The following is a 14,427-nucleotide window of genomic DNA, read 5'->3' as shown; positions in this document are numbered from 1 at the left end:
TGTATCCGTGTCGAGCGGCGCAACTTCATCAAAAATAAGATGGAACGGTTGTTAGTTAGTGGAACGATCGATATTTTTTTTTTCTTTGTGTCTTTTTCGGAAAAATATTTGACCCGACATCTTTTTCAGAAGATGAAAATAACGCTTAACAATTTGAAAATACATTATTTTTTCGTTAATTTTATTTTCAAATTAACTATCCAGATTAATTAAATTTATATTTTCGAACACGACATCTATACACACTCCAGATCAATTTTTTCCTACGTCGAATATTGAAAAAAAAAAAAAAAAATTTCCATATATAACGAACGATTACCAATAGAAAACATATATCTAAAATATTTTTCAAAAAAAAAAAAAAAAAAAGTATATACATTTCCACCAAAAATTGCATCAAAGATCGACGTTTCGCGTTCGAGCGCCCTCTCTCGTGAGTTTATACCGTTTAAAATTCATCGTGGAATACGAAAAAAGAAAATAAAATAAAAAAAAATAAACAACAAATCCACCAAAATCTATCTCTCCATTGCAAGATTCCCTCCCGTGCCCAAGTGGTGGTTTATCGATAACCGGTTTAATCGAGAATCGGTCGTTGGAGGGGCGTAACGAGAAAAGAGGGGAAAGAAAAAAGGAGGAGGAGACGAACAAATAAGTCGACAATCGAGGGAACGGTAAAGTGCAAAAACAGGTGTGCGCGACGTTGGTAATTGAAACGTTAATGGACACCGGTGGGGAGGGGGGAGGGGGGAAAGTGTGTCTAGAAACGGTGGTGGACGTTAACATTATCATGGGAAAAGGGAGGAAGGGGGACAAAGGGGGAGAGCCGATCGCGCTCTGCGGCGTCGAGAATTTTAATCGATGTTTCCGGATTGTCGTCGCCACCGTCGTCGCTCTTTTGTCCACCGTAATTTTCATTCGCCAACGATTCGATCCTTCCCGTGGATTTCTCATTCTCGTAATTCTCGTCTCTCGTTGCTGCTTCAATCCTTTCATCGTTTTATTTCGCGTTTCTTCTTTCATTTTGTTCATCGACTATTAACGGGTATTTACGTATTCGTGTATTTCGTGTTTGAGGTTAGGATTTCGCGTGATCGAAACAATTTTCTTGATTTTCGTGATTTTTACGAATTTAAGTTGGCAGCGCGTGAAAGCGAGACGAAAGGAGAAGTAAATTGAATTATTTCGAGATCTTTGTAAATTATGAATCGGAGGTTAAGAATTGGTTATGCATCGTAATTTTCATTTATTCGATTTTTACCAAGTAAGCAAGATTCTCATCCTTCGACTTAATTCTCGTCTCATTCTCTCATATGCGTTTCTTCCTCGCGCTGTATCGAGTTGTTAGTTGTTGTATTTCGTTGAGGTCACGTATCGCGTGATCGAAACAATTTTGTCGGCGATTTTTATGAATTTAAGATTCTCATTCCTTCATTTCTTTCATTGGATGTGTGTATTTTTTCTTTTGTGTCGAGTTAATGTTTATATATTCGTGTATTTCATTGAGGTTAAGTCGTGATCGAAACAGTCTTGTTAGTGATTTTTATGAATTTAAGTTGGTAGCGCGTGAAAATGAGACGAAGAAATAAATGGCAATTAAATTATTCGCGATCTTTGTAAATTATGAAAATGGAGGTTAAGAATTGGTTGTACATCATAATTCGATTCTTAACCGCAAGATTCTCATTCTCCTTAATTGTCGTTCCGTTTCATTCGATGTACGCTTTCTTCTTTTGTTATCCAGTTAATATGTATTTGTATAATTTTTTTTTTTTTTTTTGAAGTTAGATCGTAATGTGTGATTGAAACAGCCTTGTTAGTGACTTTTATGAATTTTAAATTGGAAGTTGGTAGCACATGAAAATGAGATGGAGAAGTGTAAATGGCAATTGAATTAGTATTATTCGTGATCTTTCGTAAATTATGACGAATTGATTGTACACCGTAATTTTCATTCGATTCTGCCGCTAGATTCTTATCCTCCAACTTAATTGTCGTCTTGTTGCTGTTTCATTCTCTCATCACGGGCGTACGCTTTCTTCTTTTGTATCGAGTTAATGTGTATTTGTTTTTTTTTTTTTGAGGTTAAGTCGTATCGTGATCTTCGTAAATTACGAATTAAGAATTGTGGTCGGTAAAAGTAGAGTGGAACGAAATAAATTGATAAAATGTGGGAATAAAGCGTGTAATTGAATTAATAATAACAATTCGATTGATTTTTATAAATTTCGAAATTTAGAAGTTACCGATAGATGATAATAGAGTAAAGCGAGATAGTCACTATAGAGGGATTCAGCGATCTAGTGACTTTTATAATAAATTACGAATTACCAGAAAGCATAGTATAAAACGACAATTATAGAATTGAAAAATTGTCGATGGATGAAAGTAGGATAAAACGAAATAAATAAAAGCTGTGAAGCTGATATTATTAATAATTATTGGATTAGATGAGAGTAGAATAAAATATGGGATAATAGGATGGAATAATATGGCTAATTATCGCGTATTGGGAAGTGTTATATGTGAAATGGAAGTGGAGAAGCAACGGTCATAAGAGAATTAGGGTTCGGATAGAGACAGAGAAACGCCAAGAACTCCAGAGGGAGAAGAGTCAGGTCACAATCACTGTGTAACGAAGACAACAAGGACTTCCTGCATGCTTACGAAGTACATGCTGCCGGTACTCTGACTCTTGGTCTGCATACCGGGTGTCCAAACAAATTTCTGTTTTATTTCGATCCTTCGATCGAAATCTAAAAAAGACTTTGAAACTTAATCCAAAATTAATTTATCGAATATTTTCAATCTCTGAAAATGAATATCTAAGTCAACAAGAATTATCCTAGTTTCGAAAAATCATTTGTATCATTCGATTCAAATTGCATTGAATTTATTTTTAACCCGATCTTCTAACTCGTCATATCATTTTAATTTCTGAAAATATTAAATGTCACGTGTTGATATTAAATCACATCAATTAAATCTCAATCATCAATCGCAAAGTTTAATTTTCACTCGATCCAATTCTAATTCTTAAATTTTAATAAATTTCTAAAAAATTGATTAAAAAACCTTCGATTTCTAAAAATTTCTAAATTCTGAAAATGATAATAAAAATCTTAGTAAAAATCTTAGTTCGATTTGCACGAATTCTCTTTCGTCTTAGATAAAAGCATTCCCCCAAATTTCCAATCCAGCAGGCGAATCGCGAGCCTCTGTGTATCCGCGCTTCTGAATCCTGATAAACCAATGTCTTCTATTCTCCAACTCCAAAGTGTTTCGTTCACGGATCTCGAGTCTCGGATCCGGCAAAGTTCGCAAGTTTGATGGCTGTCTTCCCAGCTATCTGTGTCTTCGACCGGTGCATTACGTCCTTTCATTAGTCCTCCACGATTTCATCGTTCCATGACGATCCTAACTTGAACGAAAAATATTGTGCAAACTATTTTTTATCGACGACGAAGAAGATTTGTTGATCGTGAATTTCATTGCATTTTTTCAAATTTTCAAATTTCACGTATTATTCGTTTTGAGAAACAAAAAGATGGCAGTTATTTATTTTCGTTAATTTGCGTAGAGATATCTTCTGTCTTGTTGTTTTGATTGTGCAATAAAAATAAACGTTGCGTCTTTGTTTTTGTTGAATTCCATTGCATATTTTAAATTGCGGATTTTATAGGGATATTTCGTGTTGTATTATTGGATGCGTTTGTTTGCGAGTGTTTCGTCGCACTTTTCGAGCTCTGATTAATATATTCTCTCTCTTATTGAATCGTGTAATGAAAATAAACGTTCTTCTGACTTTATTTTTTAAATTTAGAGATTATTCGTTATTTTGCTTCGAGCGACAACAGATTTTGGAGTTATTTGTTCGCGAGTTTCGTCGCATTTTTCAAGCTTTCTGCTTAATTTGCAGAATACAGATGTATTCTTCTATCTTGAATCTATCTATTGAATTGTAGAATAAGATGCATCGCAGTTTATCTTAAGTAGAACAATTTCTCGATGACGATAAATTGACTCGAAATCGATGAGAAGAAAATGATTTCGTAGATCTCGTTTCGTCGTATTCCAAGCTTCGATCGATCTGGAAATACAAAATCTTCTGTTTAGTACACGTTTTTAAGGTTTATTTGTTTAAAATTAATCCTTTTTATTTATCTGAATTCGTTGCCGAACGATAAGATTGAATCGAGATTCACAATTTCTCGTTCTCTCTATTCTAAACTAAATTAATTATCCCTCGATTATCGATTAATCATACAACTCGATCGAAATCTCTCACTCCATGAAAAAGCAAGCGACATTCACGCGTGGAGGAGGAATTCCAGGAGTAAAAAATTAACACCTGTGTATATTTTTAATCGAACACGTAGAAAGGTAAATTCGTTGGTTAACTCGTAAGTAGAATCGAGTTGGTAATTGAATTCTAGAGAGAGAGAGAGAGAGAGAGAGAGAGAGAGAGAGAGAGAGAGAGAGAGAGAGAGAGAGAGAGAGAGAGGGAAGAGGAGGAAGATGGACTAAGTGGAACGATACGCCGATGCACGAAATTCAGAATGAATTTATTAGGCGACGGTCTCTTTGAGTCGTCTGTCGACTCTCTTATATACCGGGTGTCCGTTCATTATTCACCTTCTCGCAAAGTTTTTAATCGATTAATTCGAAATATATATATGCATAGGAAAACTTGCTTTGGAAGTAAAATTTAACACGTTTCTCAACGCATCATCCGAATATTTGCGCAATCTTCATTCTGTTCGTTTCGAGGATGTGCGAAACGTAACGCTAAGTGTTTAGATTACAGTGATTCTCAACCTTTTTTTTCGTCACTTTCAATAATTTAAAAATTTGACGGCTAACAGTAAGATGAATTAAAAGAATTTTATTCGGTTTATCGATCGATGTGCCTGCAATATTTTGTGAAATTGATATTCGCAGTGGCCAGGATTTTTTTTTTAGGAAGGGACTAATTTTATACATATATAAGAAAAATAAATGATCGAATGGTCTGATAAATAAATATTTGGACTGGATAGAGTGTCAGTTGATGAAGAAATGTAAAAAAAAAAATAAATAAATAATTTTCACACTTCAAGAGTCTCGCGACACGGTGGTTGAGAATCACTGGTTTAGAGCGAGCGAAGCGGGCGATTTTTCACTTTCGCATGTCGATGCATTCGCAACGCTTTTCGAACGCATTTTACGAAGATTTTCTTGTTTCACGGCTATGCGCACCGACTCGATGAAATTCGCTTCAAGATTTCATCGAACGATTTAATTGGTTTCACTCTCAAGTACACCATTCCATACTTTTCTTCGATTTCAATCTCTGTAGGCGAGTTTAGTCCTTTAGTTCTATCCATCCAAGAAGAATATTTTGAAAAACGGCAAAGAGTGAGTAGTCAAGTGTCTTGAGTCAAAGATCGAGTGCTCGTCGAGTCGTCTGACATGCATGGATCGAACGAGCATGAAACGATTCGCGGCTGATTCGCCTTTTAATCGGCATCCCATAGAGGAACGCCATTTCGTTCGAAGAATGGAACATTTCTTTCTTTTTTTCCACCATTCAGCCTCTTTTGCATTCTCACCGTCGTCCACGCGTCTAATATCCGATGTGAAAAATTTTCCCTCCTTTGTTCGAACCTTCTCTCTCTCTCTCTCTTTCTCTTTCGATTCTCGTTTTCTTCTTTCCTTAAACGCGCGAGAGGGACGTGAGGTTGTTTCGTGGAAAGAATCAGAGACGGTTATCGGTGTAATTGAATCCGTCCTTGGAAAAAATCGTATTCTTCGGGATTTCAAGGGATTTTAAGTAACCAGGATTGCATTGATCGTTGTCACGCTCTGTTTAACGAATGACGACGACTCGGTCGATAAACTCGTGGTCTGCTCGGTTCGTGGAATTTAAGCAAGTTCCAAGCAGAATTCCACTTTAAACTTAGTTAACCGCGCGTATACCCTGAAAGTCCATTGAATTAAACATCGATCCTTCGATCGTGTTTCGTGTAACTTGGAACATTTTGACGAAAGGAGCGACGAAAAATTCCCTAGATCCTTTCGTTTTGCATCGAAGGTTACGTGTGTTTCAATATTGTAACTAGAAACGTTTTCACCAGTTTTGGGGAAATTTTAAAATTCGATCCTCGTTACGTTTTTACGAAACAATATAATCGAAGATATGTGTAATGATATTAATACAAGATCGATGTAAGTTTATTATGAAAATGAATAAAGCGAAAGAATTATTATGCCATTTCATTAGGCAATCGCAACGCGATTGGATGTTCATTAACGGTGACAGTGTAGATTCGAAGGTGTGGAGGAACTTGAGGATGTTTACCACAAGGGATGTTTCTGAACTGCACGCTAGGGGAAAATTTAGTGGAGCGTTCTGTTAGTAGTTGTGCGTTTCTCAGAGTAATTATACTGTGTTTGACGATTGCTTGCTCGGCTAATTACCTATTAGCAGCAGGCAGGCGTTGAATTACGCGAGATCGATAAAAATTATCCAATTATTTGTCTCGAAATAATAACTTGCTCGATCAAAATTATATCATAAATTCAAACTTTCTAGATCGTCAAAGATGAAAAGAATTCGAATAAAACTCTGATTGCGAGCTCTAATCTCGTGTCCACTCTCGAAAGAAGAAAACGAACTAGTCACGATCAATTTGAAGCAGATAGATTAGAATCCAACGATATAACGTTCCATTATGCGAACAAGCAAATGTGTCATACCGTTCTATAATAATTAATAATATTTTCCAATTGAAAGAAATCGATATAAGCAATAAAGTGTACCGGAATCCACGTTGATTCCTCGCATAAACATTTGGTATCCAATTACACGATAACGCAATTTCCAACTTTGCTTCGTCTCCAATCATTCTTCTCCTCAGCTTTTTCTTCTGAAATGAGTAAAGATTGTTTGTAGCGAGATACTCGTGTCTCGAGATACGAAGAGAAGAAAAATAGATTGTTCTCTTCGAACGAGCAATCGTCGAAAGCTCGTGTGATTTTTAAGCAAGAATAATGATGGTGAAACGGGTTGTTTTAAAAATTGATCTATTGGAACGTGAAAAAAGTTGTTCGAATTGGGAAGAAGATATAAGAGTATTTATTTTCTGATCGATGTTTTGATATCTTTGGCTTTTATATTGGTGTTACGTTTAGAAAAAAGGTTTTGGTATTGTTGGTTCGTTGTATAATCAAATTTATAATTTCATTGGATATCTTCAAAACTCGTTAAAACTCGTGACAAATTATTGTGATAAATTATTCGACTTATTCGATCGTTCATTGCGAATTATTAGATTATTAATGTTTACCATTAGTTATCTGTATTCATCTCGTTTCCTTAATTTTCAGCAATTTATCAATTTCTTAAAAAGAAAAAATTTTAACTCTATTACTTTTTTCCTTTTCACGATTATCCAACAATTTATAAAGATCCTTCCGACAAAATTGATTGATTTTCGGTGAGAAAGATATCATTAATTTTAATCATCTTTTAACGAATTTAAATTTCGATTTTTCATCTTTAAAAATTCAAAATTTCTCCGACATTAAATATTATTCACCTATTATTCGTAATAACAATAAAATAAAATCAAATTATAAAATTATACGATAAATCCATTAAAATGTAGTAGAGAAAGATCATTTTTCAATCCTACTTTAACCAGCTTCGATTCATCAGACGCGTCATTTCACAACTCCCGCCTCAAAACACCCACGAATCTTCCCTCCTCCTTTACGGATACGAAAACAATCTCTATATATACCGCTCCTCCCTCGCTTCCATGCGAATACCATGACAGAACAACGGGCCAAGAATTTTACTCTCTCTCTCTCTCTCTCCCCCCTTTTTCTCGTTCATCGATCACCCCCCTCGACGGATCACCCTCCGCGTGCATCCCTCCGCTCAGATCCGTGGAAGGAAGCGAGGTCGAGCGGACGAAACGGTGTGCTCGCGAGTCAAAACACCCTCAGGCCATCCAAACTCCCCTCCCTCGAGCCCGCGTACGTTCACTCTGACGTTCCACGTGTGTTGGTTGCGCGTAGAAGCGTGGATTATATCGGCACATGCGCAGTGGCGACCCAGCCGGCGGCGCGTCAAAATTATTGCAATCGTGGCGTCGCGTTCAGTACGGCGTGGTACTTGCTCGCGTACACTGTCGCTCGTGTATCTTGATATATTATTCCAGTTTCCGCGTGCTCGCCAGTCAACCAAATCGTGGATTATTTTTGTCAGGTTTGTTTTTTTTTTTGGAATTTGTTTCGTTTCTTGGTTTCGTGCTTTCTTAAATTGGTGATATTTGTGATCGTTCATTTGGGAATTGCGTAGAGTTTGAAATGGGTTTTGAAGGATAAACAATGTGATGTTTCGGTGAAGCGTTATTCGTTTGAAACAGTAATAATAAATCGATATAGTTTTGCGAATGTGTGAGAATTATATGTTGGTGAATTATATTTCGATATTTGTGTGTATATTTTTAACGCTTAATCAGCATTGGTTTTTGAGATTGTTAGAAGGGGTTAGGGTTGTTTAGTGGAAAAATTCGTAGACAGAGTGAAAAATAAAATAATACGGTTAATAAAATTCTTTGTATAGAAAGAAATAGAAGAAAGTAGTAGTGTATTATATATAGTTGAATAAAAATTCTTTATGAAAGAGTGAAGAAGAAAATGAACTAAAATTTTCTCTGTGAAAAGAATAGAAGAAAGTACAATATACTTAGTGAACTAGCGACTCACGCTGCGAGTCAAAAGGATGGAACAAACAACATAGCGTGGTACCAATAGCTATACTCTTTCTCTCATTCTTTTCACAGAAAGAAAATTTTAATTCGGTAACTATGCTACTTTCCACGAACAGAACAGAAATTTTTCTCGTGACAAAGACTTACGATTCGAAACGAGCTCTGATAATATCAACTGATAACAATGTTTCTAAACAATCGCCCATCCAAATAATACTAATTATGATTCGATCGAAACGCTCTACGTTATCAAATATTAATTTTTCTTCTAGTTTTCTCGATTCTTTTACTATTTCTTCGAATTGATCTGACACTTTGGTGGAGAGATTGATTTAGCGAATTGTAAATTTACGTAATGGCATGTTTTTAGAAAGTTTAATAGAGCAGTGTTTGTGGTGGAGGGATGTCGGTGGTTTTGTTGGTCGGGGTTGAGGAATATTCTTTTTGGGATCGGTGGTAGGTTCTTGGCGGTTTCTGCGGGAACGTGGTTACGCATCCTCAGCCGCTGACGTGAAATTGCGGCCTTTCGTGAGATGGAAACACGTAAGAAAATTGGGTGGTGTAATATTGAATGTGATTTCAATTCAAATTCGTATTCAAATATTCTTCCAGATAATAATTTTGCAAATACAAATTCTATAAAACGAGTTGAAAATATTACAAATTTATTGTTGTTCGAAAGCGATTTGTTTAATTTTTAGAAATTTTGTGTCGACACATTCGTTTCATTCGATTTCGAAAGAATTAATTTTTCTACTAATTCCGCAATACGAGAAATCGGAGGATATCCAGTAGCGAAATTATTCTAATAAAAATTTGCACGAACTTTTACCAATAAATAAAAAAAGTTAAATTTACGATATAAAATTGCACGTTATTATTATAATATTAAATAATTATAATTAGATTAATATTGTTGGCGTGTGAAAAATTTCTAAAATTTCATGGAAATACGATGAAATCTCTACGAGAAAAGTTTCGAAAATATTCTCACAGATTCCAATGCACACGGATTGGTCGCAGTTGACCGATCGCTGGGTATTTCCCGAGGAAAGTCTCGTTTCCACGAAAATATTCTTGCGTGCGTGACGCGAGGCTGACCCGCAACGGGACGATTCTACTGAAAACGATGAATCAGCTGGTTCCCCTTCATTTAACTCTTCCGTTTCTTTCCTTCCCTGTTTTCAAGATTAATACAATCGACGCTGCTCCGACTAACTATTCGTACGAATGTTCGAGAATATCCGCGTTGTAAAATAGATTTACGACAAAGAATTTTTATTCGTGCTATAACTCGGATTATAATTCCGAATAATCTCTCGATAAGAGAACTATTAAATTTTTATAACAAGTTTGATATTGTACGAATGTCAATCTTGTTATCGCACTTTAAAAAAAAAAAAAGGAAAAACGGGTTCTAAAAATAAATTTTATCACGTCATAATACATTTACGATGATAAAGGGCATAAACGACACGTTATCTTTTTTTTTTTTTTTTAAACCATTTTCCTTATAACCGATATCCTCTTATATAACGCGATTTAACAAATTTGTACGATTCTCGCGTAACACGAACGTTTCCATCTATTTCTTTTCTTTTTTTTTTTTTTATTAACGACGATCAATTTCCAACGAAATTCTCCCGATATTCGTATAATTATATATTCCGTTCGATTCAAATCGATTGGAAAAAAAAAAAAAAAAAAAAGAGAAAAAGAGTTGACAATCCTCGGCTAATAAAATAACGACACACATCTCTCTCTCCCCCCCCCCTTCCTTCCTTTTATCTCGCAGAAAAAGTAAAATCGCAAAATTTTCTTTTCAATCTCGATGGACGGTGGATTCAACCGGTGGACAAACAATCGGGACGAAATATTCATGGCCAATGAATCGATCGGCTCGAGGAGGAGGAGGAGGACGAAGAGGAGGAGGTCGGCTCGAATTTTTAAAATTCAAATGGAGCGCGCAACCCTCCTCCTCCTCCTCCTCCTCCTCCTGCTGTTGTTGTTTATGGAATCGTCACGGCGAATTGGATCGGGCGTGGGATCAGGGAAGGGGAGGGATCGATATTATACCCGGCTCGTTATTAACATACGAGTAATTGGTATTGTTCGATAAAACCGCGGGGCCGGCGATAAATCGGGGGAGGGAGAGAGGGGGAGGGGCGGCAATACGGAGATTTGCCGCAAATCCCGACAACGGCCACCGATTGTCGGCTGTCACGCTCCGCTCGTTCCATTCCTGCGCGAATTTCTTCCTCCTCCTCCTCCTCCTCCCCCTCCTCCTCCTACGCGATAAGCCGATCACGTTTCCACGTTTATTAGCATACGATAATTGACCGGTGCTCTCGCCAATTTTCCTTCCTCGTTTTTCGGAGGAAGAGAGATAGAGGCGGGAGGAGGGGGGGGGGGGGGTGAAAATCCCATTTACATGCTCGTCGCTCGCTCTTCCGCCCCCGGGCGGAAAGGAAATAGAGAAAAAGTGAAAACGTTCGTTTACGCGCTGTGCAAACGATGCGTTCCTTTGCAACCGAATAATTGTTTCCCTCCTCTCTCTCTCTCTCTCTCTCTCTCTCTCTCTCTCTCTCTGTGCGTGCGTGCGTGCGTGCGTGCGTGCGTGCGTGCGTGTGTGTGTGTGTGTGTGTGTGTGTGTGTCTGTCTGTCTGTCTGTCTGTCTGTCTCTCTCTCTTTATCTGTCTGTCTGTCTGTCTGTCTGTCTCTCTGTCTCTCTGTCTGTCTGTCTGTCTGTCTCTGTGTCTCTCTTTCTTGAGGATGAGAAAAAGGGGTTGAAAAGTTAAAAGCGTGGTTATGCCTTGGATTGTTAAAATGAAACGAGAGGGGATGTGGATTTAGGGCGAAAGAGATTGATTCGTTGAATTTCGGGCGCGTTTCCGTTTGTCGAATAATGGCGCGTTATAAAGTTACGCTTTTATTTTTTTTCCATTTTTCCATTAAATGGAAAAGTTGACGGCGGTTACGTAATCACGCGATGCAGGTTTCCAGGTATTTATTAATTTTCGCGAAATTTTTTTTTCGTCGCGCTCGACGAGAGATGGTTGCAAATTCAATAATTTGTTTATTAAAATATTCCTGCGTTTTATTACGTAGTGATAAGCGTGTGATAAGCGGCCAACTTTTCTCCCTTCAGGTGAGAAGTAATATCCGCGAAAATTTTGTAAGCTGCGCAACAACAGGGATTGACAAAACGTAGCTTAAAATGGCTAAATACCCATTAATCTTCTCGCGAAATTATATCCAAAAATAAATTGATCGTCGAATAAAACGTCTCTCGCCCCAATATCCCATAAATTCTCTTCACAGAATTACATCTATAAATTCTCCCTCTCCTCCTCTCTCTCTCTCTTTCGTATTCTCTTATTTTTCTTCTCATATTTTTGTACATCTATAATTTTTTTTAGTAAACTACCAAACTCTGAACTACTAAATTGATGATAATTTTCTACGTTTCTTTTTTTCCACGCACAAGAAAACGAGCAATCTTTTGATGAACGAATTCGATTCCTCGAATTCCAGGAACCAGACTCGACAAAAACCATCCAGGGAGCGCGATTCGGGATCGAATCAAGAAAGCTGATCCCTTCCTCGCCGGATGATTCGGTGGCGTTGCTCGCACGCTGGAAAGGTGCCTCGCCACGTATCCAATCGTATCGAGTGAAGATCGCGATAGAGAGCACCCTCTCGACACGTCTGCCCGTTGTTGGACAAAAGGGTTGGCCACTCGTCGTCTCACCATCCCCTCCAACAGGGGAGGATCGAAGATCGCCCGTCGATTCGTCACGGGAGAGCGAGAGGATCGTCGAAGGCAAGGTGAGAGGTCTTTTTGCATTTTTATTCTTTATATGTGATTGCTTTTTTTTTTCTTTCAAATGATTTTTTAATTTTTTTAATTGGCGAAACGTTCAACGTTTGAATTGGGGTATGGTGTTATATATTTGTGCGATATTCGTTTGTTGGTCGAGATGTACAATTTTGTTTTTAACGGTGAAATTCGTTTGATTAATATCGGGGATAATTTAAGAAAAATATTTGGTTACGTTTTATTCAAATCCTTGGATCAAATTTGAGTTTTAATAAAAGCTTGCCGGATTTGTATTAATTTCGGATTGGATTGAAATTACAGTGGAGGGTAATATTGATGATGTTATTGTAAAAATATTAGATTTAAAGTTATTTAAAGAAACATGTGTATAAATATATAAACAAATTATTGGAATTAAAAAAAAGAAACGTAGAAAATTATCATCAATTTAGTACAGAGTCTGATCAATTTTTAATATAATTTAGCGTATTCGTATTGGTTTGTTACTAAAAAAAAATTATAGATGTACAAAAATAAGAGAAGAAATTGAATCGCGAATTTATTTATTTATCTTCTAACGATTGCAATTTCAATATCAACCCAAACGAGAGGCAAATCGATATTCGAGTTTTCAGTGTGTAAATCGCGGCTCGTTCTCCAGCCAGGGTCGGTGGTGACAGGTACGATCGATTATCGCGTGCGAACCGACCTTACGTCGAGAGACAGAAGGTTTCTGGGAAACCGTGTCTCTGGTTCACCAGGTCGTATTTATTGTTCTCATCGGAATTGGATCGCTCTTTCCTTGTCCTCATTTCCTCTCGCTCATTTCAGTGTGGTGGATACACGTGTTCTTAAAATTTTTACGACTTCTCCAATCCTTCTCTATCCCCAACGATAATTATTTTCATCCTTCGAACTTTTCAAATGCTTCTGATTGTCGTGAACGGTTCACTCTTTTCAATATCGTGCCTAGAAACATAATTGGCTGTAATAATTTTTTAATTTATTTTTTGCAAAATTTAAATAATTTGTAAATTTCTTTATTATAAGAAAAATTAACAAGATTTTAACTATAACCTATGAAAATGTAAATTGTATTAAGATAAATGAATGTTAAAAATCGTGTAAAAGATTGTTATGATCCCCCCAAAAATAATTCGCGATTTCGTTACGAATCACTATTGCCCTAGAATCCTAGTTAACATAAGACTATTACCTTAGATAAGACTTAATCTTAAAAAGAGTACAGAGAGAGACAGATTTTGAAAAAATTATTCATTTATTAAAAAATGAGTCTAATAATGATAATATAAAAAAAAATGTTATCACAAATGTATATCTGAATAAATATAAAAGAATATATGATTTAATTTCTTAAATTAATTAATTTAATATCATAAATTTTATTGACAAATTTATACTATTAATAATTATAATAAAATAAAATATAGTATAAATAAATTCAATTTATCGAACACGATTTCGCGGACTGATCAAAAGTTTGAATTCAATGTTTCGTCGTAAAAGTGAGAAAGCATAGATATCGATCGTGCGAACCGACCAATTTCGCGGACAGTCGGAACAGTCAGTCATAATTTTCGCGGACGTTTAATCAACCCTGTAGCACCCCTCTCCCTTTGTCTCTGTATATGCCCTCGTAATTCATAGTCGAAGCTATTTACTTTACCACTCGTCCTCTTCTTTTATTCGATACCATTCGATCTCGCTTTTCGAGTCTCGATATTCCTCGCAATAATATATCGGGGCGACCGTGTCCGATAAATCGTCTATCTGTAATCGATACTTCTGAAATTTGAGAATTTGACAATTTTTAAAGTTTTTTCC

The 14,427-nt window shown here is 36.5% G+C and overlaps 1 protein-coding gene across 5 annotated transcripts in view; it reads left to right on the top strand.

The window, feature by feature from the left end:
• Positions 1-14,427, top strand: part of alpha-Man-IIb (alpha-Mannosidase class II b) — a 134,720-nt gene that overhangs the window by 47,586 nt on the left and 72,707 nt on the right. For 3 of the 5 annotated variants that reach the window (XM_086905883.1, XM_086905887.1, XM_086905886.1), the window contains one exon: positions 12,297-12,590. The gene's annotated coding sequence lies outside the window, so the exon portion shown is untranslated. Of the gene's footprint in view, positions 1-8,145; positions 8,255-12,249; positions 12,591-14,427 lie in introns of those variants that run through there. The other 2 variants (XM_086905882.1, XM_086905884.1) reach the window with 2 other exon arrangements.

This window comes from Apis florea, unplaced genomic scaffold, assembly GCF_048593485.1.
Source record: "Apis florea isolate Af1SG1 unplaced genomic scaffold, ASM4859348v1 contig_2492_pilon, whole genome shotgun sequence".
In the NCBI taxonomy this organism is placed as follows: domain Eukaryota; kingdom Metazoa; phylum Arthropoda; class Insecta; order Hymenoptera; family Apidae; genus Apis; species Apis florea.
The sequence above is the reverse complement of the archived record's forward strand: the minus strand, read 5'-3'. Positions and strand labels throughout refer to the sequence as shown.